Below are 12,678 nucleotides of genomic sequence, written 5' to 3'. Positions count from 1 at the left end.
AGCATTTGTCTTTGCCTTTGCAATACCACAGAAGCAATGCATGGTCAATGTACAGCAATGACACACCTGTGTGAACAGCCAGGAGACCCCCCCCCCCCCCCCCCCATGTTATGTTACATAGTTACATAGTTAGTACGGTCGAAAAAAGACATATGTCCATCAAGTTCAACCAGGGAATTAAGGGGTAGGGGTGTGGCGCGATATTGGGGAAGGGATGAGATTTTATATTTCTTCATAAGCATTAATCTTATTTTGTCAATTAGGAACATTCAGCACCCACCCGCTATCAAGGCAGCTGCCTATCATGTCATGCCCTACCTGCACAGGTGTGCTGGCTACTCAAATGATCCAATTAAGGAGGCCATTTAGTCAGCAGCAGCAGAAGTCCTGTGCCTGGACGCTCCAACAGCGGCCAGACACAAGCAGAAGCAGAAGCAGCAGCAGCACCACCTTTTGTTTTTTGGCTGCAGCAGCAGCAAGGCCCACAGGGCTGGCTAGCTGGCTAACCAGCAAGCAGGTAGCAATGAAAGTAGGAATCTTTCTTTTTAACCCTGTAAGGGGGTGGTGCACTGTACCCGAAGATACTGCCATATCGGGTCAATGCATAGGGCGACGGAAGCAAGCTTCGAAATCGGCCCCCGTTCTCAAAAATCCATTTAATATATGGTCCCCAGATAGGGGACGTATCAGATATTAAACTGATAAGAACAGATACTACACTTGATCTTAGCCAAAAGGCCGAGAAGCGATAACCGTGAAAGGGGCGGGCCCAACAAGGTGCCCTTCATGGGCACTATCACTGCTTGCTGTCAGGGAGGCTGCCAGACAATTTTCCATGCACACTCTGGGCTGGGGGGCAGTCAACCACCAGTACACACAGCAGAACCTAAACCCATACCATTATTGCTAAGCAGCAAGACAGGGGCCCATTGCACTCCCACGGGGCCTTTTTAAATGCAATCCATAACCCGGATTTGCCAGGAACCCTTCTTACTCCTCCTACTTGCATGTGACACTGGGCTTAGGATCTGCATAGGAAACACACACACAAGCACACACCTACCTTTGTTGCCTGCAGATGCCTCCTTGGCTGTCCCCAAACGGTATCAAACCAACACCCACGGGAAGCTGTAAGCATAGAGGACATGCCTGCACCCCATTGGACTTACCTGTGTGGGTTAAACCCGGGTTATTTGACAACCTATGGCGGTGATGGTTCTGCTCAGGCAGAGCAGTGCTGATGCTCCTCATAAAGCTGTCGCTGCTGTGAAGGTTCTAGGTGACATCACAAATCCCTATGGTTACATACACAACAAAGCTGGGTTGTTGTTGTTTACACTCTGCAAGGCCTGTGGAAGTGAGTGACATCATAGCACTGTAGTTCTGAGGGTTCTAGATGGATGCAACAATCTCCTGTTGCTTCTATGAAGGCCATAATAGACGACATCACCAAACAGCTCCATAGTCACATACACAGCAAAGGAGAGATGTTGTTTACACCTAGTGATGTCAGTGGTATTGAGTGACATCACAGCACAGTGCTAAGGCTCCTGGGCCTGGACACAGCAGCGGCTGCAATATCTCAACGGAGAATACGTTTATATACATGTGTGTGTGTGCGCGTATATATATATATATATATATATATATATATATATATATATATATATTTCTCCGCCGAAATCACTTTTAAACCCATTTCCACCTTTTTTTCCCTTCTCTTCCTCTTACTTTTTTTTCACGTTTTTTTACGTTTTTCTCCTTTTCGCCTCTTTTCTGGGCGTATTATTCTTCTTTTTCTTCTTTTTTTTCGTCTAATGCATACCCCATCAGTGCAGCAATGCTTATTCAATACCGCCAGCAGATGGAGACACTGGGGGATAATTTTCTAAGGATTTATACTGATTTTTCCTGTCTGAATTTGTCGCACAGAAAGTTGCAGGCCAAATATGTGTGACATTTCTGCGACTTTAGCTTCTAGAGCATTTTTACAACATTATACATAGGTGCTGAATACATAAAAAGCGACTGTTCAGCGACAGACAAGTCGCATCGGCTGAAAGTAGGCCAGAATGTCAGTCCATGTTGGAGCAGGTTTAGATACAGTCTAAAGTATAGATCTCAAAGTCTGTGCACAGAATTTAGCAAGGGCCTCGCACCTTCTGATGCATCAGGTAGGTGCACAATAGCATAGCCTAACCCTCTGTACTTTGGTCTATATTGATGCGGGACATAGACAGCCAGCTGATGACCAATCCATTAGTGCAATGGATGGCTGGAAGCATTTGTCTTTGCCTTTGCAATACCACAGAAGCAATGCATGGTCAATGTACAGCAATGACACACCTGTGTGAACAGCCAGGAGACCCCCCCCCCCCCCATGTTATGTTACATAGTTACATAGTTAGTACGGTCGAAAAAAGACATATGTCCATCAAGTTCAACCAGGGAATTAAGGGGTAGGGGTGTGGCGCGATATTGGGGAAGGGATGAGATTTTATATTTCTTCATAAGCATTAATCTTATTTTGTCAATTAGGAACATTCAGCACCCACCCGCTATCAAGGCAGCTGCCTATCATGTCATGCCCTACCTGCACAGGTGTGCTGGCTACTCAAATGATCCAATTAAGGAGGCCATTTAGTCAGCAGCAGCAGAAGTCCTGTGCCTGGACGCTCCAACAGCGGCCAGACACAAGCAGAAGCAGAAGCAGCAGAAGCAGCAGCAGCACCACCTTTTGTTTTTTGGCTGCAGCAGCAGCAAGGCCCACAGGGCTGGCTAGCTGGCTAGCCAGCAAGCAGGTAGCAATGAAAGTAGGAATCTTTCTTTTTAACCCTGTAAGGGGGTGGTGCACTGTACCCGAAGATACTGCCATATCGGGTCAATGCATAGGGCGACGGAAGCAAGCTTCGAAATCGGCCCCCGTTCTCAAAAATCCAATTAATATATGGTCCCCAGATAGGGGACGTATCAGATATTAAACTGATAAGAACAGATACTACACTTGATCTTAGCCAAAAGGCCGAGAAGCGATAACCGTGAAAGGGGCGGGCCCAACAAGGTGCCCTTCATGGGCACTATCACTGCTTGCTGTCAGGGAGGCTGCCAGACAATTTTCCATGCACACTCTGGGCTGGGGGGCAGTCAACCACCAGTACACACAGCAGAACCTAAACCCATACCATTATTGCTAAGCAGCAAGACAGGGGCCCATTGCACTCCCACGGGGCCTTTTTAAATGCAATCCATAACCCGGATTTGCCAGGAACCCTTCTTACTCCTCCTACTTGCATGTGACACTGGGCTTAGGATCTGCATAGGAAACACACACACAAGCACACACCTACCTTTGTTGCCTGCAGATGCCTCCTTGGCTGTCCCCAAACGGTATCAAACCAACACCCACGGGAAGCTGTAAGCATAGAGGACATGCCTGCACCCCATTGGACTTACCTGTGTGGGTTAAACCCGGGTTATTTGACAACCTATGGCGGTGATGGTTCTGCTCAGGCAGAGCAGTGCTGATGCTCCTCATAAAGCTGTCGCTGCTGTGAAGGTTCTAGGTGACATCACAAATCCCTATGGTTACATACACAACAAAGCTGGGTTGTTGTTGTTTACACTCTGCAAGGCCTGTGGATGTGAGTGACATCATAGCACTGTAGTTCTGAGGGTTCTAGATGGATGCAACAATCTCCTGTTGCTTCTATGAAGGCCATAATAGACGACATCACCAAACAGCTCCATAGTCACATACACAGCAAAGGAGAGATGTTGTTTACACCTAGTGATGTCAGTGGTATTGAGTGACATCACAGCACAGTGCTAAGGCTCCTGGGCCTGGACACAGCAGCGGCTGCAATATCTCAACGGAGAATACGTTTATATATATGTGTGTGTGTGCGCGTATATATATATATATATATATATATATATATATATATATATATTTCTCCGCCGAAATCACTTTTAAACCCATTTCCACCTTTTTTTCCCTTCTCTTCCTCTTACTTTTTTTTCACGTTTTTTTACGTTTTTCTCCTTTTCGCCTCTTTTCTGGGCGTATTATTCTTCTTTTTCTTCTTTTTTTCGTCTAATGCATACCCCATCAGTGCAGCAATGCTTATTCAATACCGCCAGCAGATGGAGACACTGGGGGATAATTTTCTAAGGATTTATACTGATTTTTCCTGTCTGAATTTGTCGCACAGAAAGTTGCAGGCCAAATATGTGTGACATTTCTGCGACTTTAGCTTCTAGAGCATTTTTACAACATTATACATAGGTGCTGAATACATAAAAAGCGACTGTTCAGCGACAGACAAGTCGCATCGGCTGAAAGTAGGCCAGAATGTCAGTCCATGTTGGAGCAGGTTTAGATACAGTCTAAAGTATAGATCTCAAAGTCTGTGCACAGAATTTAGCAAGGGCCTCGCACCTTCTGATGCATCAGGTAGGTGCACAATAGCATAGCCTAACCCTCTGTACTTTGGTCTATATTGATGCGGGACATAGACAGCCAGCTGATGACCAATCCATTAGTGCAATGGATGGCTGGAAGCATTTGTCTTTGCCTTTGCAATACCACAGAAGCAATGCATGGTCAATGTACAGCAATGACACACCTGTGTGAACAGCCAGGAGACCCCCCCCCCCCATGTTATGTTACATAGTTACATAGTTAGTACGGTCGAAAAAAGACATATGTCCATCAAGTACAACCAGGGAATTAAGGGGTAGGGGTGTGGCGCGATATTGGGGAAGGGATGAGATTTTATATTTCTTCATAAGCATTAATCTTATTTTGTCAATTAGGAACATTCAGCACCCACACTCTATCAAGGCAGCTGCCTATCATGTCATGCCCTACCTGCACAGGTGTGCTGGCTACTCAAATGATCCAATTAAGGAGGCCATTTAGTCAGCAGCAGCAGAAGTCCTGTGCCTGGACGCTCCAACAGCGGCCAGACACAAGCAGAAGCAGAAGCAGCAGAAGCAGCAGCAGCACCACCTTTTGTTTTTTGGCTGCAGCAGCAGCAAGGCCCACAGGGCTGGCTAGCTGGCTAGCCAGCAAGCAGGTAGCAATGAAAGTAGGAATCTTTCTTTTTAACCCTGTAAGGGGGTGGTGCACTGTACCCGAAGATACTGCCATATCGGGTCAATGCATAGGGCGACGGAAGCAAGCTTCGAAATCGGCCCCCGTTCTCAAAAATCCATTTAATATATGGTCCCCAGATAGGGGACGTATCAGATATTAAACTGATAAGAACAGATTTTTTTTTTTTTTTTTTTATCTAAAGCCGAGGAACGTGCTTTCGATTCACCCAAAGTGCAAGAAAAAGTGCAAACGTGTTACACTAAAAAAAACGTGCACAAAGGATGCGGTCTATCGCAAGCCCTTCTCCGATAGGAGAGAGGCCCCCCAACAAACCTTACCCTTCGCCTCCGGACCAAAAGGTACCTGCGAGGTTCCAGGTTCGATATCCCTTTTCGCCGAAGCTACTAGGGGACCACAAATGCTCCCGGCATCCCCCTTGGCGTTGGCCAAGGTATCTGCCCGCAGAGCCGATTACGGTAGGTACCCTGCCAAAGCAGGAGTACCCGGGGTGTTTGCAGGGAGGTGCGGAACCTAATGGCCACACACACCTCCCCTAGACCGCCAGGAGGGACACCCAGAAGGGCTACCGCATCCTGACAAATCCTGTGAACACACAACACGCAAAAAGTGACACAGTGAGACAAAAAAGAAATAAATAAGTGAATGTGTGCAGATATACTGCCCGGACATCCGGCCGGATCTATAAAAATTTCTCTGATCCTAGCCAGAAGGCCGGGAATCAAGAGGTGAGTGCCACAAGGTGAAGAGATTATGGTGCCCGTGCTTCAACTCAGTGAGTCTATTCTCCCAGTGAGTTTCGGCACCTCGGGGTCACCACTCCCCGAGGCACAAAAGTACCTCGGCTCTAGACCCTCTCAGCCTCATGGCGAGACCCGGAGGGAACAGGTCACATCGGGGCAGCCGTCGAGCTGATTCCTCAGAACCAGCCCCGGAAAGCCCTGGTACACCTGCATCCTCCATGCAGCACCCATCCCCACCAGCATGAAAACTGATAAGAACAGATACCACACTTGATCTTAGCCAAAAGGCCGAGAAGCGATAACCGTGAAAGGGGCGGGCCCAACAAGGTGCCCTTCATGGGCACTATCACTGCTTGCTGTCAGGGAGGCTGCCAGACAATTTTCCATGCACACTCTGGGCTGGGGGGCAGTCAACCACCAGTACACACAGCAGAACCTAAACCCATACCATTATTGCTAAGCAGCAAGACAGGGGCCCATTGCACTCCCACGGGGCCTTTTTAAATGCAATCCATAACCCGGATTTGCCAGGAACCCTTCTTACTCCTCCTACTTGCATGTGACACTGGGCTTAGGATCTGCATAGGAAACACACACACAAGCACACACCTACCTTTGTTGCCTGCAGATGCCTCCTTGGCTGTCCCCAAACGGTATCAAACCAACACCCACGGGAAGCTGTAAGCATAGAGGACATGCCTGCACCCCATTGGACTTACCTGTGTGGGTTAAACCCGGGTTATTTGACAACCTATGGCGGTGATGGTTCTGCTCAGGCAGAGCAGTGCTGATGCTCCTCATAAAGCTGTCGCTGCTGTGAAGGTTCTAGGTGACATCACAAATCCCTATGGTTACATACACAACAAAGCTGGGTTGTTGTTGTTTACACTCTGCAAGGCCTGTGGAAGTGAGTGACATCATAGCACTGTAGTTCTGAGGGTTCTAGATGGATGCAACAATCTCCTGTTGCTTCTATGAAGGCCATAATAGACGACATCACCAAACAGCTCCATAGTCACATACACAGCAAAGGAGAGATGTTGTTTACACCTAGTGATGTCAGTGGTATTGAGTGACATCACAGCACAGTGCTAAGGCTCCTGGGCCTGGACACAGCAGCGGCTGCAATATCTCAACGGAGAATACGTTTATATATATGTGTGTGTGTGCGCGTATATATATATATATATATATTTCTCCGCCGAAATCACTTTTAAACCCATTTCCACCTTTTTTTCCCTTCTCTTCCTCTTACTTTTTTTTCACGTTTTTTTACGTTTTTCTCCTTTTCGCCTCTTTTCTGGGCGTATTATTCTTCTTTTTCTTCTTTTTTTTCGTCTAATGCATACCCCATCAGTGCAGCAATGCTTATTCAATACCGCCAGCAGATGGAGACACTGGGGGATAATTTTCTAAGGATTTATACTGATTTTTCCTGTCTGAATTTGTCGCACAGAAAGTTGCAGGCCAAATATGTGTGACATTTCTGCGACTTTAGCTTCTAGAGCATTTTTACAACATTATACATAGGTGCTGAATACATAAAAAGCGACTGTTCAGCGACAGACAAGTCGCATCGGCTGAAAGTAGGCCAGAATGTCAGTCCATGTTGGAGCAGGTTTAGATACAGTCTAAAGTATAGATCTCAAAGTCTGTGCACAGAATTTAGCAAGGGCCTCGCACCTTCTGATGCATCAGGTAGGTGCACAATAGCATAGCCTAACCCTCTGTACTTTGGTCTATATTGATGCGGGACATAGACAGCCAGCTGATGACCAATCTATTAGTGCAATGGATGGCTGGAAGCATTTGTCTTTGCCTTTGCAATACCACAGAAGCAATGCATGGTCAATGTACAGCAATGACACACCTGTGTGAACAGCCAGGAGACCCCCCCCCCCCCCCATGTTATGTTACATAGTTACATAGTTAGTACGGTCGAAAAAAGACATATGTCCATCAAGTTCAACCAGGGAATTAAGGGGTAGGGGTGTGGCGCGATATTGGGGAAGGGATGAGATTTTATATTTCTTCATAAGCATTAATCTTATTTTGTCAATTAGGAACATTCAGCACCCACCCGCTATCAAGGCAGCTGCCTATCATGTCATGCCCTACCTGCACAGGTGTGCTGGCTACTCAAATGATCCAATTAAGGAGGCCATTTAGTCAGCAGCAGCAGAAGTCCTGTGCCTGGACGCTCCAACAGCGGCCAGACACAAGCAGAAGCAGAAGCAGCAGAAGCAGCAGCAGCACCACCTTTTGTTTTTTGGCTGCAGCAGCAGCAAGGCCCACAGGGCTGGCTAGCTGGCTAGCCAGCAAGCAGGTAGCAATGAAAGTAGGAATCTTTCTTTTTAACCCTGTAAGGGGGTGGTGCACTGTACCCGAAGATACTGCCATATCGGGTCAATGCATAGGGCGACGGAAGCAAGCTTCGAAATCGGCCCCCGTTCTCAAAAATCCATTTAATATATGGTCCCCAGATAGGGGACGTATCAGATATTAAACTGATAAGAACAGATACTACACTTGATCTTAGCCAAAAGGCCGAGAAGCGATAACCGTGAAAGGGGCGGGCCCAACAAGGTGCCCTTCATGGGCACTATCACTGCTTGCTGTCAGGGAGGCTGCCAGACAATTTTCCATGCACACTCTGGGCTGGGGGGCAGTCAACCACCAGTACACACAGCAGAACCTAAACCCATACCATTATTGCTAAGCAGCAAGACAGGGGCCCATTGCACTCCCACGGGGCCTTTTTAAATGCAATCCATAACCCGGATTTGCCAGGAACCCTTCTTACTCCTCCTACTTGCATGTGACACTGGGCTTAGGATCTGCATAGGAAACACACACACAAGCACACACCTACCTTTGTTGCCTGCAGATGCCTCCTTGGCTGTCCCCAAACGGTATCAAACCAACACCCACGGGAAGCTGTAAGCATAGAGGACATGCCTGCACCCCATTGGACTTACCTGTGTGGGTTAAACCCGGGTTATTTGACAACCTATGGCGGTGATGGTTCTGCTCAGGCAGAGCAGTGCTGATGCTCCTCATAAAGCTGTCGCTGCTGTGAAGGTTCTAGGTGACATCACAAATCCCTATGGTTACATACACAACAAAGCTGGGTTGTTGTTGTTTACACTCTGCAAGGCCTGTGGAAGTGAGTGACATCATAGCACTGTAGTTCTGAGGGTTCTAGATGGATGCAACAATCTCCTGTTGCTTCTATGAAGGCCATAATAGACGACATCACCAAACAGCTCCATAGTCACATACACAGCAAAGGAGAGATGTTGTTTACACCTAGTGATGTCAGTGGTATTGAGTGACATCACAGCACAGTGCTAAGGCTCCTGGGCCTGGACACAGCAGCGGCTGCAATATCTCAACGGAGAATACGTTTATATATATGTGTGTGTGTGCGCGTATATATATATATATATATATATATATATATATATATATATATATATATTTCTCCGCCGAAATCACTTTTAAACCCATTTCCACCTTTTTTTCCCTTCTCTTCCTCTTACTTTTTTTTCACGTTTTTTTACGTTTTTCTCCTTTTCGCCTCTTTTCTGGGCGTATTATTCTTCTTTTTCTTCTTTTTTTTCGTCTAATGCATACCCCATCAGTGCAGCAATGCTTATTCAATACCGCCAGCAGATGGAGACACTGGGGGATAATTTTCTAAGGATTTATACTGATTTTTCCTGTCTGAATTTGTCGCACAGAAAGTTGCAGGCCAAATATGTGTGACATTTCTGCGACTTTAGCTTCTAGAGCATTTTTACAACATTATACATAGGTGCTGAATACATAAAAAGCGACTGTTCAGCGACAGACAAGTCGCATCGGCTGAAAGTAGGCCAGAATGTCAGTCCATGTTGGAGCAGGTTTAGATACAGTCTAAAGTATAGATCTCAAAGTCTGTGCACAGAATTTAGCAAGGGCCTCGCACCTTCTGATGCATCAGGTAGGTGCACAATAGCATAGCCTAACCCTCTGTACTTTGGTCTATATTGATGCGGGACATAGACAGCCAGCTGATGACCAATCCATTAGTGCAATGGATGGCTGGAAGCATTTGTCTTTGCCTTTGCAATACCACAGAAGCAATGCATGGTCAATGTACAGCAATGACACACCTGTGTGAACAGCCAGGAGACCCCCCCCCCCCCCCCCATGTTATGTTACATAGTTACATAGTTAGTACGGTCGAAAAAAGACATATGTCCATCAAGTTCAACCAGGGAATTAAGGGGTAGGGGTGTGGCGCGATATTGGGGAAGGGATGAGATTTTATATTTCTTCATAAGCATTAATCTTATTTTGTCAATTAGGAACATTCAGCACCCACCCGCTATCAAGGCAGCTGCCTATCATGTCATGCCCTACCTGCACAGGTGTGCTGGCTACTCAAATGATCCAATTAAGGAGGCCATTTAGTCAGCAGCAGCAGAAGTCCTGTGCCTGGACGCTCCAACAGCGGCCAGACACAAGCAGAAGCAGAAGCAGCAGAAGCAGCAGCAGCACCACCTTTTGTTTTTTGGCTGCAGCAGCAGCAAGGCCCACAGGGCTGGCTAGCTGGCTAGCCAGCAAGCAGGTAGCAATGAAAGTAGGAATCTTTCTTTTTAACCCTGTAAGGGGGTGGTGCACTGTACCCGAAGATACTGCCATATCGGGTCAATGCATAGGGCGACGGAAGCAAGCTTCGAAATCGGCCCCCGTTCTCAAAAATCCATTTAATATATGGTCCCCAGATAGGGGACGTATCAGATATTAAACTGATAAGAACAGATACTACACTTGATCTTAGCCAAAAGGCCGAGAAGCGATAACCGTGAAAGGGGCGGGCCCAACAAGGTGCCCTTCATGGGCACTATCACTGCTTGCTGTCAGGGAGGCTGCCAGACAATTTTCCATGCACACTCTGGGCTGGGGGGCAGTCAACCACCAGTACACACAGCAGAACCTAAACCCATACCATTATTGCTAAGCAGCAAGACAGGGGCCCATTGCACTCCCACGGGGCCTTTTTAAATGCAATCCATAACCCGGATTTGCCAGGAACCCTTCTTACTCCTCCTACTTGCATGTGACACTGGGCTTAGGATCTGCATAGGAAACACACACACAAGCACACACCTACCTTTGTTGCCTGCAGATGCCTCCTTGGCTGTCCCCAAACGGTATCAAACCAACACCCACGGGAAGCTGTAAGCATAGAGGACATGCCTGCACCCCATTGGACTTACCTGTGTGGGTTAAACCCGGGTTATTTGACAACCTATGGCGGTGATGGTTCTGCTCAGGCAGAGCAGTGCTGATGCTCCTCATAAAGCTGTCGCTGCTGTGAAGGTTCTAGGTGACATCACAAATCCCTATGGTTACATACACAACAAAGCTGGGTTGTTGTTGTTTACACTCTGCAAGGCCTGTGGAAGTGAGTGACATCATAGCACTGTAGTTCTGAGGGTTCTAGATGGATGCAACAATCTCCTGTTGCTTCTATGAAGGCCATAATAGACAACATCACCAAACAGCTCCATAGTCACATACACAGCAAAGGAGAGATGTTGTTTACACCTAGTGATGTCAGTGGTATTGAGTGACATCACAGCACAGTGCTAAGGCTCCTGGGCCTGGACACAGCAGCGGCTGCAATATCTCAACGGAGAATACGTTTATATATATGTGTGTGTGTGCGCGTATATATATATATATATATATATATATATATATATATATTTCTCCGCCGAAATCACTTTTAAACCCATTTCCACCTTTTTTTCCCTTCTCTTCCTCTTACTTTTTTTTCACGTTTTTTTACGTTTTTCTCCTTTTCGCCTCTTTTCTGGGCGTATTATTCTTCTTTTTCTTCTTTTTTTTCGTCTAATGCATACCCCATCAGTGCAGCAATGCTTATTCAATACCGCCAGCAGATGGAGACACTGGGGGATAATTTTCTAAGGATTTATACTGATTTTTCCTGTCTGAATTTGTCGCACAGAAAGTTGCAGGCCAAATATGTGTGACATTTCTGCGACTTTAGCTTCTAGAGCATTTTTACAACATTATACATAGGTGCTGAATACATAAAAAGCGACTGTTCAGCGACAGACAAGTCGCATCGGCTGAAAGTAGGCCAGAATGTCAGTCCATGTTGGAGCAGGTTTAGATACAGTCTAAAGTATAGATCTCAAAGTCTGTGCACAGAATTTAGCAAGGGCCTCGCACCTTCTGATGCATCAGGTAGGTGCACAATAGCATAGCCTAACCCTCTGTACTTTGGTCTATATTGATGCGGGACATAGACAGCCAGCTGATGACCAATCCATTAGTGCAATGGATGGCTGGAAGCATTTGTCTTTGCCTTTGCAATACCACAGAAGCAATGCATGGTCAATGTACAGCAATGACACACCTGTGTGAACAGCCAGGAGACCCCCCCCCCCCCATGTTATGTTACATAGTTACATAGTTAGTACGGTCGAAAAAAGACATATGTCCATCAAGTTTAACCAGGGAATTAAGGGGTAGGGGTGTGGCGCGATATTGGGGAAGGGATGAGATTTTATATTTCTTCATAAGCATTAATCTTATTTTGTCAATTAGGAACATTCAGCACCCACCCGCTATCAAGGCAGCTGCCTATCATGTCATGCCCTACCTGCACAGGTGTGCTGGCTACTCAAATGAACCAATTAAGGAGGCCATTTAGTCAGCAGCAGCAGAAGTCCTGTGCCTGGACGCTCCAACAGCGGCCAGACACAAGCAGAAGCAGAAGCAGCAGAAGCAGCAGCAGCA

At 46.7% G+C, this 12,678-nt stretch overlaps 5 non-coding genes and 1 pseudogene across 5 annotated transcripts; all 6 read right to left on the bottom strand.

Moving 5' to 3' along the window:
- Positions 1–559: 559 nt before the first annotated feature.
- LOC130342468 (U2 spliceosomal RNA) lies at positions 560–750 on the bottom strand. Its single transcript, XR_008882108.1, has one exon. It is a non-coding gene; the product is annotated as a U2 spliceosomal RNA (small nuclear RNA).
- A 2,093-nt stretch (positions 751–2,843) lies between these two features.
- On the bottom strand, positions 2,844–3,034 carry LOC130342407 (U2 spliceosomal RNA). Its single transcript, XR_008882059.1, has one exon. It is a non-coding gene; the product is annotated as a U2 spliceosomal RNA (small nuclear RNA).
- Positions 3,035–5,120: 2,086 nt separating this feature from the next.
- LOC130342419 (U2 spliceosomal RNA) lies at positions 5,121–5,305 on the bottom strand. The gene has a single exon (XR_008882067.1). It is a non-coding gene; the product is annotated as a U2 spliceosomal RNA (small nuclear RNA).
- A 694-nt stretch (positions 5,306–5,999) lies between these two features.
- On the bottom strand, positions 6,000–6,159 carry LOC130342433 (U2 spliceosomal RNA; annotated as a pseudogene).
- Positions 6,160–8,227: 2,068 nt separating this feature from the next.
- LOC130342467 (U2 spliceosomal RNA) lies at positions 8,228–8,418 on the bottom strand. Its single transcript, XR_008882107.1, has one exon. It is a non-coding gene; the product is annotated as a U2 spliceosomal RNA (small nuclear RNA).
- Positions 8,419–10,516: 2,098 nt separating this feature from the next.
- Positions 10,517–10,707, bottom strand: LOC130342466 (U2 spliceosomal RNA). The gene has a single exon (XR_008882106.1). It is a non-coding gene; the product is annotated as a U2 spliceosomal RNA (small nuclear RNA).
- Between the last annotated feature and the right edge of the window lie 1,971 nt (positions 10,708–12,678).

Source organism: Hyla sarda, unplaced genomic scaffold (genome assembly GCF_029499605.1).
Source record: "Hyla sarda isolate aHylSar1 unplaced genomic scaffold, aHylSar1.hap1 scaffold_650, whole genome shotgun sequence".
In the NCBI taxonomy this organism is placed as follows: Eukaryota; Metazoa; Chordata; class Amphibia; order Anura; family Hylidae; genus Hyla; species Hyla sarda.
This window is presented reverse-complemented; position numbering and strand designations above follow the sequence as displayed.